This window comes from Protomyctophum bolini, assembly GCF_963924005.1.
Source record: "Protomyctophum bolini genome assembly, chromosome: 11".
Lineage (NCBI taxonomy): Eukaryota > Metazoa > Chordata > Actinopteri > Myctophiformes > Myctophidae > Protomyctophum > Protomyctophum bolini.
In genome coordinates, this window is record NC_137872.1 from 16,748,945 (window position 1) to 16,763,052 (window position 14,108).

Genomic DNA, 14,108 nt, shown 5'->3' on the forward strand with positions numbered 1-14,108 from the left:
CCAGGCCAAATTAATACTTTTGACAGGGTTGATGCAATAGATGCTGGCTGTGAACCTGTAGCATAACCTATTATTATTTATTTTCTTTTGTTTGACAGCGGATACATCAGGGATAGCTATATCTGTAGCCCTCAGCATTGTTTGAAGCATAACTTCTGAGAATTAATGCAATTTTTATATTAAACAATTACAAATAAAATACAGGCATAGACTTATACAGACTAGCATCTGTATTGTCGTGAAAGCTTTCGCAGAAGATAGCAGATCGGCAAGCTCACAACGCGTTGTACGGCTGTTTCCTCACAATAACAGAAAACTGAGAATACACTACAGTATAGAGCTCTGAGGCACTCTGCTCAAACATATGGGGGTCAAGTGGTTAAAGTACTGCATTAGGTTTCACTGCCCACAGTACCTAGATGCTGAATAAGCAATCTTTTAGAACCAAATTTGATACCACACTTCCCTCTAGTGGAGGAGTAGACCTCCCAACAGACCTGAATAATTCTAATGAAAGTGTGTGTATCTTGTGGGTGAGACCGAAGTGGGCAATATCATTATCATTGTGCTATTATAACTATACATTTATACAAACAGAAAACGTTGCATTTCACTACATTATCGTGTGTTATATCCTTTTAAAGCTTAACAGCGCATGTAACTATAGCATATTAAAGCCCACAAAATTGAAAAGTTTAAGCAACATCAATCGTCACCATCAACTCAGGTCGGTCCCTGCTAGGGGCTATTGGGATAATTCACAAATGTTGTATTACCAGTGATATGAGGTCTGTAGGCTATATGGGCTCCTTAGGGTCCATAGACCCTATAAATTGGCATATGAATTACTAGTGAATGAAATAATTGTTTATTCCAGTCATACAAAAAGGACAGCATTGTACTACTACTTTATTTCTTGTCTCTATTTTACGTTGGTTCTATGTTTCAAGTTTCAAAACGCAGAACCCTCTTCTAATGTCAGTTAGTTTGCATGGACATAACTAACTAACTGGGAAGCGGTAAATACAAATGATAAGAATATAAAGTAGTCTCAGGTGTGTAGAGCGCCCAATGCTAGTTTGATAACAACAGGTGGCGAGGTGTGGTCTGGTCCAGATCATTCAATTTAACACAGAATGAACTCTGTTTAAGGAATCTGTCACACATTCATTTACCATGGGAGTCTACCTAGTGCATCACGTGTCATTGTTATTCATTCTGCTGGTAAAAGGTAAGAACTACCTAATTCCAATTAGAAATTCCTGTAAGTGTTCAATTTAGACTATTCAAAAGACAAGTTTGAATGATAACTTGAATTAGCACTGCTAAAAACAGTTGATCTACACACTGCCTTATGAAGTGTTGTGATCTTGTTGAAAACATTTTTGAACATCTTGGAAAAGTTTTTAAATTGGAATTTGGGTCTTTTTAAATTTGTATTTCAGCCTATAACTATAGCATGCCCAAAACAGGGACACCATGACGAAAGTTGTTGCAGAGACTGTAAATTCCAGTGAGCCCCAGTGAATGTTCCTGAATGAATTAATACATAACGTTAGATTAAGGGTCTGGGACCGCAAGGGGGTACTCAGGGTTACTACACTGAAGCCGCCAAATTGTTGTTATAGGAACCTTTTTTATTTTTTTAATAGCCACTTGAAAATAGCAGAACTACAAGCTGACAACGCATCGCAGCTTGTCAACTTGTAGATCCGCTATCTTCAATAAAGAGTTTAGGTGTAGAGGTGAAAAGGATCAGACCAAATGCATAGTAAAATATCAAGTGATTTCAAGTCTGAAAATACAGAAGCTGGTGTTAATGTTGTCTACAAAGTTGTAACAAGTCTATGAGGCTATGAAATCTATGACTTTAAAAAATGATAAATGTAGTTGGGGCCCCATGCACTTCCTGCTTCATCTCTTTCTCTCATCTAAGGGTCCTTGGCCTGAAATACATTGAAGACCCCTAGCTGATGTATTATTAGATGATGGCGTAGGTGATTCAGAGGCAGGAGGCATAGTTTGTCTCAAGGCAATAATTCCATCTTCATTGTTCTCTTCTCAGGAATTAATGAAAAGCATTTGCATTAAAAGAATGCTAGTGTAAGTCAATGAATGCACCAAAACATCAATTGTATTTTCATTATTCTGTGATAATTTCATAAATGTGAGTTTAACAAATCAGCGATCACTGCAATCACTGGTGCATAAATTATATCCCATGCATATTTTAACTAATCTAAAGAATCTAGTTTAAAATTTGAAAGCAGTAAATTGTACTGTATAAATGAAGATATAACGTGCTTGGTCATGGTAACCGGTAAAACTAGTTGATCCGCCAGTTTCCCACATGATTCCAGAAACCAGATGAAAAGTTGAAAGGAAAAAGTGATTCCCCAGATCACTCACATGAATGCATAATGTACAGCAACGACAACTCATTTCCCTCTGGATCAGTAAAGGCATATCCAGGGTTTAACCACTTGAACCCCATAGTCCCCAGCATCCATATTCTGGAGGGAACATTAACCCAAAATAGCAGATCGTGCTAGCAGCTTGTAGATCGCTATTTGTGGCAAAGCGACTTAGTGCAAAAATATTTTCCAGGTACAGAGCCAACGCAGGTTCAGTTTACGTCTCTAGATGGTTTAACTTTAAGTGGTTAATTTCCTGGAAATAATGATTTTATTTTGTATTAAAATAAATAAACAAGAAAAAATAAACATTCTCATCGTATCACAGCCTATCATAATGATCAGCTTTTTGCAGATTGTACTGATTGGCAAAAAATGTCTCTTTGCTTCTACAGTATGCCTTTGTGCGGAAGCTGTGCCTTGTATAATACAAACACAATACAATGACTTCAGTGTCATCACACTTGATGTGTTTCTTGGCGAGTTGGGTGGTATGTAGCACTAGAGCGTTGTTGCCATTGGCCCATTGTCACTGGTCACGTTGCCTGTGAAAAGGTGCAAAAGGTCTGTCCCATTTCCTTCAAGCGACCAAACGCAAAAGAACACCCAAAGAATATCTGGTAACCAGAGAAAAGAAAACAGTCGGTGTCAGTGAGTTAGTCAGTTATAGCCGTTTCAAACCAAAGAGTGTGTTCATGGAGAATATGACGTTTTGACCTGCTTTGTTCTATGATGAATGATGATGGATGTTGAGAAAACCATGAAAGAATTCTGACTTAAACAAGATGACAATTGTGACATAAGTTACAGGACCCTCTGCATAGCATACTACACCATTCTAGGATCTAGTCGGTATGGCATTATACTTCAGAGTCTGAAGACTTTCAATGATAATCTTTTCAGTCCCATCGGGAGAGAAAAAAAAATCTATTTTGTTTTGATGGTTTTTGATTTATCAGACTGAAACTAGCGAAGCAGCCACTGTCTATGATCTGGAGCTAGGTTTGATTTTTGACTCATTTATTTTGGCCACCCTAACTCCATCAAGCAACATGGAGCAGTAGGAGATACAGGCACAACAAATTGTATTTCTCATTGATGTAATGTTTGTTGACATAATGATCACATGTAATTGGGTCTTGTATTATATAAGTTGCAGTAAGGTTCAGCATTCCACCCTATCACACAAAGGTCACATTGTGCAAGCAAAGAAGGTTTGTGAATGCCAATCAATACAATCTGCTGGAGATGAGCAGCCTGATTCTTTTTCATTTCCTTTTTTTTCAGCTCACAAACCCTGAATAGTCATTGCCTAGGCTGTAGTCAGTACTAGTTATGTTACAGTAAAATCGATAAACTAGTAAAATCGAGAAAAACGGAACGGGCGCCTGGCTGCGTTCTTTTGTCCTCGACTGGGACTGGCCCGTGGCCCGAAAACACATCACTACATTGCTTCTAACAAGGCCTCTGTTCATAGCTGCATCAATGTCCGTAAGGCACAGACATAGACAACTAGAAACTAGCTAGTTGTCAGTAATTATTTCATGCCTTATGTATACATGGCCTTAGATGGTATCAACATTTTAATGTTTTATTTAACCTTTATTTAACCAGTAAAAAACATACAAGTTTGAACTGAACTGGCCAAGAGAAGAGGCAAAATAAGTAACACAGCTCTGCCAGTGACAATAACAGTAACAGTAACAATAAATTCAGGACAATAATAGGACAGACATGCAACGTTCATGAACTCAGTACCCCACTAACGAAGAAGCTAAAAGGAAGAACAGGAACGTCTAATAACGCAACCAATAAAGGCTTATATATAAAAACTAAGCAACTAAATTTGCTCAAACTCAAACTGGCTTTTGTGACCCCCCTAGTGACTAGGGGAATCACAAAAGCCAGTTTGAGGGTCAAAGAGCTCACAACACATCACAGATGAGGGATGGCTGATTACACCTAGCCTGGTCAAAGGCGAGTGGTTAACCAGGCTAGATCACACCTGGCCCACACTGGGCAAGATCTACACTGTAGTATGTATCACGGAAGTAGCAGGATTTGGGCGGAAGTATAGCCTACTGCTCAAGGAAATGACGTTGACGCTTTACATAACTAAAGAACTAAAAAACATTGCATGGATGCACCTGGGACTTATCCTTAGTGATTCTTGAGTTAAAACCATAGACTGTATGGAGCATGGATCTTCTACAAGACACGTCAGACCTCAGACAACTACATCTCCCAGAGTGCATCAACTGCAAGATGGCTGCTGGTGCTCATTTGGCTGATTGAACAGGCTGGTGGTGGTGACACTCAAACAACTGACAAACAAGCAAGCTGAAGGTCTACCCAAGAGCTCTACCCCCAAAGATAATGGTCGGTTATGTTTATTCTACTGTTTTATTCTACTTCTACTTTATGCTTACTGCTTAATGTGTTTAAAAATCTGGCCTTAATGGGCTAATGTCTTTAGATTAAGTTCAGTTTGGAACTTTCAGTATAGCATTTATGTTTACTAACTTAAAAGACTACAAAAATGTGAATCTATATGATTTACCATGTTTAAAGGTATGTCAAATGCCTAGTTTATTCAATCTTAAAGGTTACAGTAATCTAAAATGTTTAATTGAAAATGACTTTAATAATTTGGTTAAAATGTCGACTTTAAAAGTTAATTTAAGACATTTAAATTTGGCATTCATTGTGTAAAAACACTTGTTAAAACGCATTGTTTTATAAGACGTTTTATTTAAAAAATATATTTAATGTTTAAATTCAAGCATGTATAAAAAGAGAACTTATTTGTTTGAAAAGATATGTTTATTGTTTGGCATTGTTGTTAAAACCTTGTTTCCTTGTTTTCGAAGGTTTTCAACCTAATTGAAGAACCAACCAGTCAACAAAAGCAACTGTGCAAAAACGTTGAAAATAAAAGTTGACTTTGAGTTGGATCATGGAGTTGTTTCCTTACCTGTCATTTGGAGTGGAATTGGGGTTTGACTTAACAGTGATGTATCCCAAGGTCATCAGGGTTTTGGGCCTCTCGAACATCATACCCCTCACTCGGGTGACCCAGCCGGGGTGATCAAGTCCCGACTTACGTCCCAGTAGCTACCCTCGATCAGTCCCATTAGGGCGAGACCAAGGCTACACAATCCGTTGCTCCGGAACTACTCTGCCAGGACTGGGAGAACCAGATTCTGGCACATGGAAGGACTAGGCTCTGTGGGTTGACTCCTGTCCGGGCCCCTCCTATGTCTCACCAGGTTCACTCCTGCTCTCACCAGGCCCAGGACCTGCGTGTTGCACCAGACTCCCAGCAACAGGCACTTCATTCAGGAGTGGTGGATTATAATGGCCCTCCTAAAGGCTTCACCGGGGGTTTTTTGGGCTTCCTCCTCGCGGAGGACACAGGCTGGGGCGCCGCTAACCCATACTGCTCACCCGGGTGCCGTCTACATTCTGGCTGTCACCTGTCTCTCCGGTGGTCACCAGACTATATCTGGTTGTCACATAGTCCAAAATATGGTACAAATACATCTGACGGATGTTCCAGCCTGACACTTCCGCCGATACACACTCTGCCTTAGGTCGTGACTCGTGAGTGACCAGGCTTTTCTCTTTGCAGTATAAGGCTGGGACTTTCCAGACTGAAGTTCAGTAGAACATTGTCTTTTCATCTGGTACCACATACAGCATGGCAAACAGTGTGTGATTCTGTATGTCTACTTGGAAATAAAGTGTGTTTTGGGATCTCAGCTGTTCTGCCCTGCACTGAGCCTGTGACAGATCGACAGATCAACACGACAAACTAAAACTGCACTCTGTCGAGTGCCTATACTTGCACATTGCACACAAGCGCAAGCAGAGTGCACAAGTACTGTCGACCGCTATGAACTTTCAAATATCAGCCTCTCTGTAAAACATTGAAAGTGAATTAAAGGTAATGTCTGTATGTAACCTGAAACCTCTCTTTATTACGTCACCATCAAAAGCCAGGTTATAACCTGGCATTGATACATAGTCACAATCAATACCTACCAAGCATACACATGCATTCGTACCAGCACGACCACAAAACGTGCGCGCTCTGCTTGTACAAGTAATGACAAAATTAGCAATGTCTCTGGTTAGTTAGGAATGTTGAACTAGAGTGAGGATTTTTATATAAGGCCTCGAAACAATTTCTGTTCATGCAAATCCCACAACTTAATTCAAAAGTAATTTAAGTAATTTATAACTTCCTCTAATCATATACCTTCCTCTTTATTTTCAGCTTCTCAGGCACAACTGAATGGTAAGCAGCCACTTGGAACATTTCAAGCATGTGCTACTGTATATTGTATGTTGATCAGCTACTGTGATCTCTTGCACCATATTAATTTCTGACAAACCGAAAGCCAAGGATGGAGATTATCGTTATCTTCTTAAACAAACTAACTTTTCATGAAAAACGTATGACTATTAATATAAAATAACAGTCTGTTAGTTGTGTAACAAAGAGGATTAAATGGGATTAAATGGCCTGATTTAGACCAGTTTACCTAATTTATGCCTGATTTATGCAAATTCCTTTTTGGCCTAAGTCACAAAACCATGTAACTTACTGTAGGCCAAAAAAAAATCTATTTTGGCCTATAAGTCACACTCTTGAGATATGCCATTTATTTAAAAGAGTCGGGATGCTGGGATCAGCATGATCCTTTTCAATTAGGACGATTTTATCAGAGGTGCAGACTGGCCAGTGTCATGAGGAGCTGACTTAAGCCAAAAGATCATTTTCATCAAGAAAGCACTTGTCTTAGGCCATTAAGTTTAAGAAGGTGATGTTATGTTTTTGCCATTTGCCTGTTGTGGATGCAGAACTATAATCTCTCAACTTCTGGACTGACCAACAAATATTCCCCCCCGCAGCTTCCATGGCATTTTGATTGACAAGTGTATATACCGTACATAAACATACATTTGTACATATCTGTCTAACACGAAAAGATTCTGAGCTTATTTCCAGACAAATGGGACAATGCACACCCACTCATCTGATTACACGATTGCTTCTTTACATTGCGATTATTGACAAGGTGATGTTCAATTGATTGTTGGTCACCTGTCTCTCCTCTCCAGTGCTGGCAATCCTCCTGTTGATTGGGAGGTGGAAAGTACTGTAGAGGAGAGGGCTGTTGAAATATGAATTGGAAATTGTTTAAGTAATGATGTAATTTTATATAACTTGTAAGTTAATTGATACAAATTACTGTGAGTGTTCTACTGTTCTTGATATGACCCACCTGGTTTAAAATGGTGGCTGATCTGCAGTGTGGTGACTGTGGTCTACTACCGGTATTGACCTTATGCAGACCAGGGCCATCTTTCCAGCAAGGTGCTAACTAGATGCAATCTCCCATTGACAGCCCATATCCAAACAGAAAAGGCCTATCTGATTGTATTAAACGACATCAAACTCACCAACATTGCAGCTGTGCGAAAAGCTTCAATTATCCTCTTTCTATCTGTTTGTTTCATAAAAATCCACTGTAAACTTGATATAAAGCTTCCTCTTAAGAAATTCCTTGCAGGTTATTATTATTTTCATTCTTGGACAGTTGTCTGATTCTTGAAGCCATGGTCCAGTCAAACTTTATGGTCAATACCGGTAGTTTACCCATACCACAATGAATTGAGTGCTATGTGTTGGGGGGGGGGGGGGGGGGGGGGGGTACTGCAACCCTCTTGCTCTACGTGCTGCAACATGTGACTTACACAATACACAGCCCTAGGCCTCCCAGATATGCGGTTTGTTTTATTTTAAATGTATACACTATTTTATTCCATGTGATTTTATTGTGATAGGCACATCCTCATCAGTATATTCTCTATTTCACCATTACAAACCCATTCATTTAAATCCCTAGCATTCGTGTGTGGCCGTGCTCCTCTGAACACCAGGATAGTGGGAGGTGCGAATGCTCCTCCAGGAACATGGCCCTGGCAGGCCAGTATACAAAGAAATGACACATCTGACACTTTACACTCGTGCGGAGGATCCCTTATTAACGTGGAATTTGTTCTCACGGCTGCTCACTGCTTCACAATAAGGTGTGCTGCTATTATCAGCAAAAGATCTACTCTCCCATTTCATTAATACTTGCAGTGGTGGAATCAGACAGTACTCACAATTTCTTACTTAAGCTATCGATACTGCAATGTATTGGCATCAAAATATACATAAAGTACCAAAAGTAAAAGTACTTATGCAGAATGTCCCGTTTCACAAGTTATGTGTATAAAATGTATTAAAAAAATCTTTAAAATAACAGAAGCAAAGTTGCTATTTTCAAATTCCATAACTAAAGTTTAAGGGCTGAAGTGGTTTATGTATGTTTTGTAATCAAAATATATGTACTTTTGTAGCTAGTAACTGATGTTTTCAAATAATAGTGGAGTAAAAGTACAATATTTGTCTCTGAGATCATAAGTGGAGTTAAAGTACAGTATAGAAAATGGGAAATACTCACTTTGTTACTTTGCACCACTGAATACTGTGAATAAAGTGAATATTGTGCTCATTGTAGATTGTTGTTCTGTTTTTTTCTTTACTCTTAGTAACGACCCATCTGGTCTCGTTGTTTTTCTGGGTCGCCAGAGTCAACGAGGATCCAACCCTAACGAGGTGTCTCGGACAGTTACCCAGGTCATCCTTCACCCTGACTTCAACAGGGGAGTCATGAATGATAATGACATCGCTCTTGTGAAACTTTCCACACCAGTTACTTTTACCAACTTCATCGTCCCAGCCTGTCTGGCAACACCGGCCAGCTCCTTCCACACTGGCATCGACAGTTGGATCACTGGCTGGGGTGACGTTGGAACAGAACGTGAGTATAGACAAGACCGTGCATGTGAGCGTAGATATGGTTGGGATTGTGCATGGTACAGTTTAATTTATACTGGGTATGGGCAGTTAGAAAGCAATCTTTAAATTACAAATGATGCCGAAAGAGACTCATCACAGATAATGCTTGCAATTATAAATGCAGTACAGATTGTAAAAATAGGATGGGAGATACAGTATGTAAGATATGTAGATATGTAGATGGGAGATATGGTATGTATGGCCCATAGCACTTACCCTACCCCCTTAGATAGCATTTCTGTAGACTTAGATAGCATTTGAAACAGACTTATAGCATGTTATGTAGACAGCACTAGAATTGCATTGTATATAGTCATAGCACGCCATAGTACATATGTATATTAGTAGTATATGTATAGTTTATATGTATAGTTTCATTATATAGATATACTTTCTTAGCTTACGCATGTTTCATGATAAATGCTTTTATGTGATGTATTCCCATGCTTTTGTTCTTGCTTAATGTAAGTCGCTCTGGATTAAGAGCGTCTGCTAAATGCCTAAATGCCTGTATGTAAATGTCAGCAACCAAGCAGTACAGACAGAGCGGGTGGTGAAGAACAACGCCTCTACTTCCTGAGGAGACTCAAGAAAGTTGGCATGGGCCCCAAAGTCCTAAAAGCTTTCTACAGAGGCACCACAGAGAGCATCCTGACTGGCTGCTTCACTGCCTGGTATCGCAGCTAGCTGCACCGACCTCAACCGCAAAGCACTGCAGAGGGTTGTGCGGACAGCCGAACGCATCAGCGGATGTGATCTCCCTGTATGGCGAACGCTGTGTCAGCAAAGCCTGTGGAATTATGAATTACCGGTCCTAACCTAAGCCACCCCAATTACTGTTTGAGATGCTGCCACATGGAAAACGTTTTCGCAGTCTCAAAGCCACTGGAAATATACTGCAAGAAAACTTCTTCCCCAGAACAATCAGATACATGAACAAACCGATAAGAACCTTTCTAAACAAAATGTGTTGTATATGGAACATATTTGCACCTTCTTAAAGAGAGTCTGATGTTTAGTAAAATGGTAACATAATTTGTGTCTCCCTAGAGCCCCTCCCTCTCCCACAAATCCTCCAGGAGGTGGGAGTTCCAGTTGTGGGGAACAGAGAATGTAAATGTCTCATCTCATTGATAGCCATCACTGACAATATGATCTGTGCTGGATTTCGAGCTGGAGGGAAGGACGCATGTCAGGTGATCATTTGATTGGTTGTGTTAATTATTTAGTATTTCTTCCTGCAAAGCTTATTTCATTATTTTAATGCAGAATGTGTGTTTTGCTACAGGGAGATTCAGGAGGCCCACTGGTGAGCAAACAAGATGGTCGCTGGGTTCAGTCTGGAATAGTGAGCTTCGGTTCGGGTTGCGCCAAGCCTGATTCCCCTGGGGTCTACACCAGAGTGTCTCGGTACCAGTCTTGGATTAACAGCCATATCGACAGAGACAGGCCAGGATTTGTCACCTTCACCTCCTCTGGGACTGACAGTGACCGCAGTGTCGTCTGTCCTGGCCTAGGAACTATACGTTCAGCCAGTGACAGAACTACAAACACAAGCGCAACCCCTCTACCTAGCTCCACAACCACACCTCTACCTACCACTACAACCCCTCTACCCAACCCCATAAACCCTCTACCTACGACCATTACAGATACAACCACAACCCCTCTACCTACGACTATTACAGATGTACTTACAACCACAACCCCTCTACCTACGACCATTACAGATGTACTTATAATAACCACTGCAACCCCTCTACCTACGGCCATTACAGATGTACTTACAACCACAACCCCTCTACCTACGACCATTACAGATGTACTTACAACCACTGCAACCCCTCTACCTACGGCCATTACAGATGTACTTACAACCACAACCCCTCTACCTACAGCCATTACAGATGTACTTACAACCACAACCCCTCTACCTACGGCCATTACAGATGTACTTACAACCACAACCCCTCTACCTACAGCCATTACAGATGTACTTACAACCAAAACCCCTCTACCTAACCCCTTAGACCCTCTACCTACGACCATTACAGATGTACTTACAACCACAACCCCTCCTACCACCACCACCCCTCTACCTACCACGATAACTTCTCTACCGAACACCACACCAACCATATCCTCTCTACCTACCATTGCAACACCTCTACCTAACACCATAGCCTCTCTACCTAACACTGTAGCCTTTCTACCTAACACCACCACAACCATAACCTCTCTACCTATCACTAAAACCCCTCTACCTACCACCATGCCCTCTCCATCTACCACCACCACAACGCCACCACCTACCACAACGCCTCCACCTACCACCCCCACCACAACCCCGCCCTCCAGCTGTAAGTACATAATCTACTAGTTCAAGTAAGCCATAGTGTATACTGCATAGGAATGCATTTCACATTGCCCTGTGGTGGTATGCCCATATAGACTGGGCAATGTCCAATCAGCGCAAATCTGAAAATATGCCCACATATGGATGGACTGGACATGCCTGATGTCAGAGAAAATCGCTGGTGATAGCTAAGCAACGGTTTATGTTGTGATATAACTTTGAAAATAGTTCAGAGTTATTATGGGTCTCTTTCTGTCTAACTGGACTGGACAAGTGCCAGTGTGTTGGTACTCGCTCGGTATAGGCAACAGTTAACGTCAGTGCAAACTGCAAATCACCACTGTTAGGCAAACGTTTCCTTTGTGTGTAATGGCGATTGATCATCGTTGTGTTTTAATTGAAGATTTTAGGTTTTTGAAGTAGGCCTACTGCATTCTTTCAGTTGGCACTTGTATTCTTTCAGTTGGCCCAGCAGACACTTCTTAAGACAAGTGCAGTGAAACTTTGTAGAACTAAATTATGTACAACACTCCCCTCTAGTGGAGGATCTTATTGACCATGTGCCAGAATTGCAGTGACACCTGAAAAAATATATTGAAATATTTCAACAGAAAGCTATTGGACTGAATCTCCATTTTTCAACTTTTTCAACTGTTGGTCAAATCACCTAACTCCAACTTTGGAGATAGTGGTTTTTCCATCATTGATTAGAAGGACGGAAAGTAAAAAGAAAATGCCCACATTTATGGTCAAAAACCTCCTAACTCCACTTGAGCTGGATTTGGGTAAAGTAATGATAATATAAGGACACTGACAAGTTTGTTTAATTATTTGTCCCAAATTGATAAACCATAATCTGGCCTATGAACTATTAGTGAATGAAATAATTGTTTATTGGAGGGTTAGATTTAGTCCAGCGATGAAAAGATACCATACTGTACTGTAGGCCTTTAGCTACAGGAAACTGTTGCAGGGAACAGAAGTCCAGAGACTCCAGACAGTGGGTCCCCCTGAACACTGTGAGGGGACTGGGCATGCCTGTTTATCCTGTAAGCATCTCCATGCACAACAGGTGTGTAGTGTAGTCACACCCAGAGAGGAGGACATAATTGACAGTGTTGCTTCCGTGACCGGCTTGTAGATCGACCATTTTCAGCATGTGATGCCGCCATACGACAAAGTATAGATTAGGATTCAGAGTGTCGGTGGAGGCCAAATAATGGCTAAAGTGACAACGAGCTATAGGTGCTAGTTGTCCATGCACGCCTGGTTATGTAGTTGCCATGTAATATAATGTAATTGCCAAAAGAATGTACAGCCTTTTTAATTATCACTATACTTGTCAAGTATCTCCTATTATTTGGTAATTTCACATGGTCTGAGAATACATCAGTTTTTCCGGCATCTCCCTGAATGTTTTTGTCTCTTAGTTGCTTGTAGGGAGTTGGGGTGGTCATATTATCGGCCAAAAACATGGAAACACAATAGATTATTTGTTCCTCTCCAGATAGGAGTCTTTTCTTTTTGAGAACGCTTCCACATTGATGTCATTGAAAGTTTAAAAGTCTATGATGTGTGCTCATGGTCCTCTCCTATCAGGTAACTCACTTGTCGTCACAGTTGACTCTAACCATCTTGCCTAACCATCTTGCCTCTGTTAGCTTTGGAGGTTTTTCTCCTCCTGCCATCATCATAGAGAAGTAAGCAAGTGGCCCAGCAGGTAACTCATGAAACAACACATTCTCCATTGACACATCTCTTTAGTTTGAAACTGCTAAGTCACTGAACGTTTTCTTTTCTCTGGTTGCCAGATACTCTTTGTGTGTCCTTTGGGATTGGGGCACTGCTCTAAAAGAAAGATGTGGTGTTTTGACCACTGTGACAATGTTAACAAGATCTAGCGCTAAATGCCACCCACCTCGCCAAGAGACACACAATTGTCATCAAGTGGGATGACACTGACGTTGTTGCATTTTTCTTGTGTTATACATACATACACCCTAACTGACAAAGGCTTTTTTGATTGATTGATTGAAATATTTATTAACAGTTTGCAGAATTACAGTACATTTCAAGCACAAACTCAATACAAAGACTGATAACTGTGAGTGGACAACCCAATTAAGCATTACACTTGTTTACAACAGGGTTCACCATGTTCAATTCATCAAAACATTTAGAGACGTACAAATAGACACTTCTATATAAAGAACAGAACAGGAATTCATCATAAAGGAAGGAAAAAGGGAAAAGAAACATATACAGTGAGGGGGAAAAGGGGGGGGGGGGATTCTGATTTTACGGGGGCCAGTTTCGAATTGCAGCCGTCCGTAGGTGCCCTTTGAGAGTGGTTTTGAAGGAGTCAAGGGATTTGCATGTCTTAATGACTGTTGGTAGGGCGTTCCACATTTTGGTGGCATAG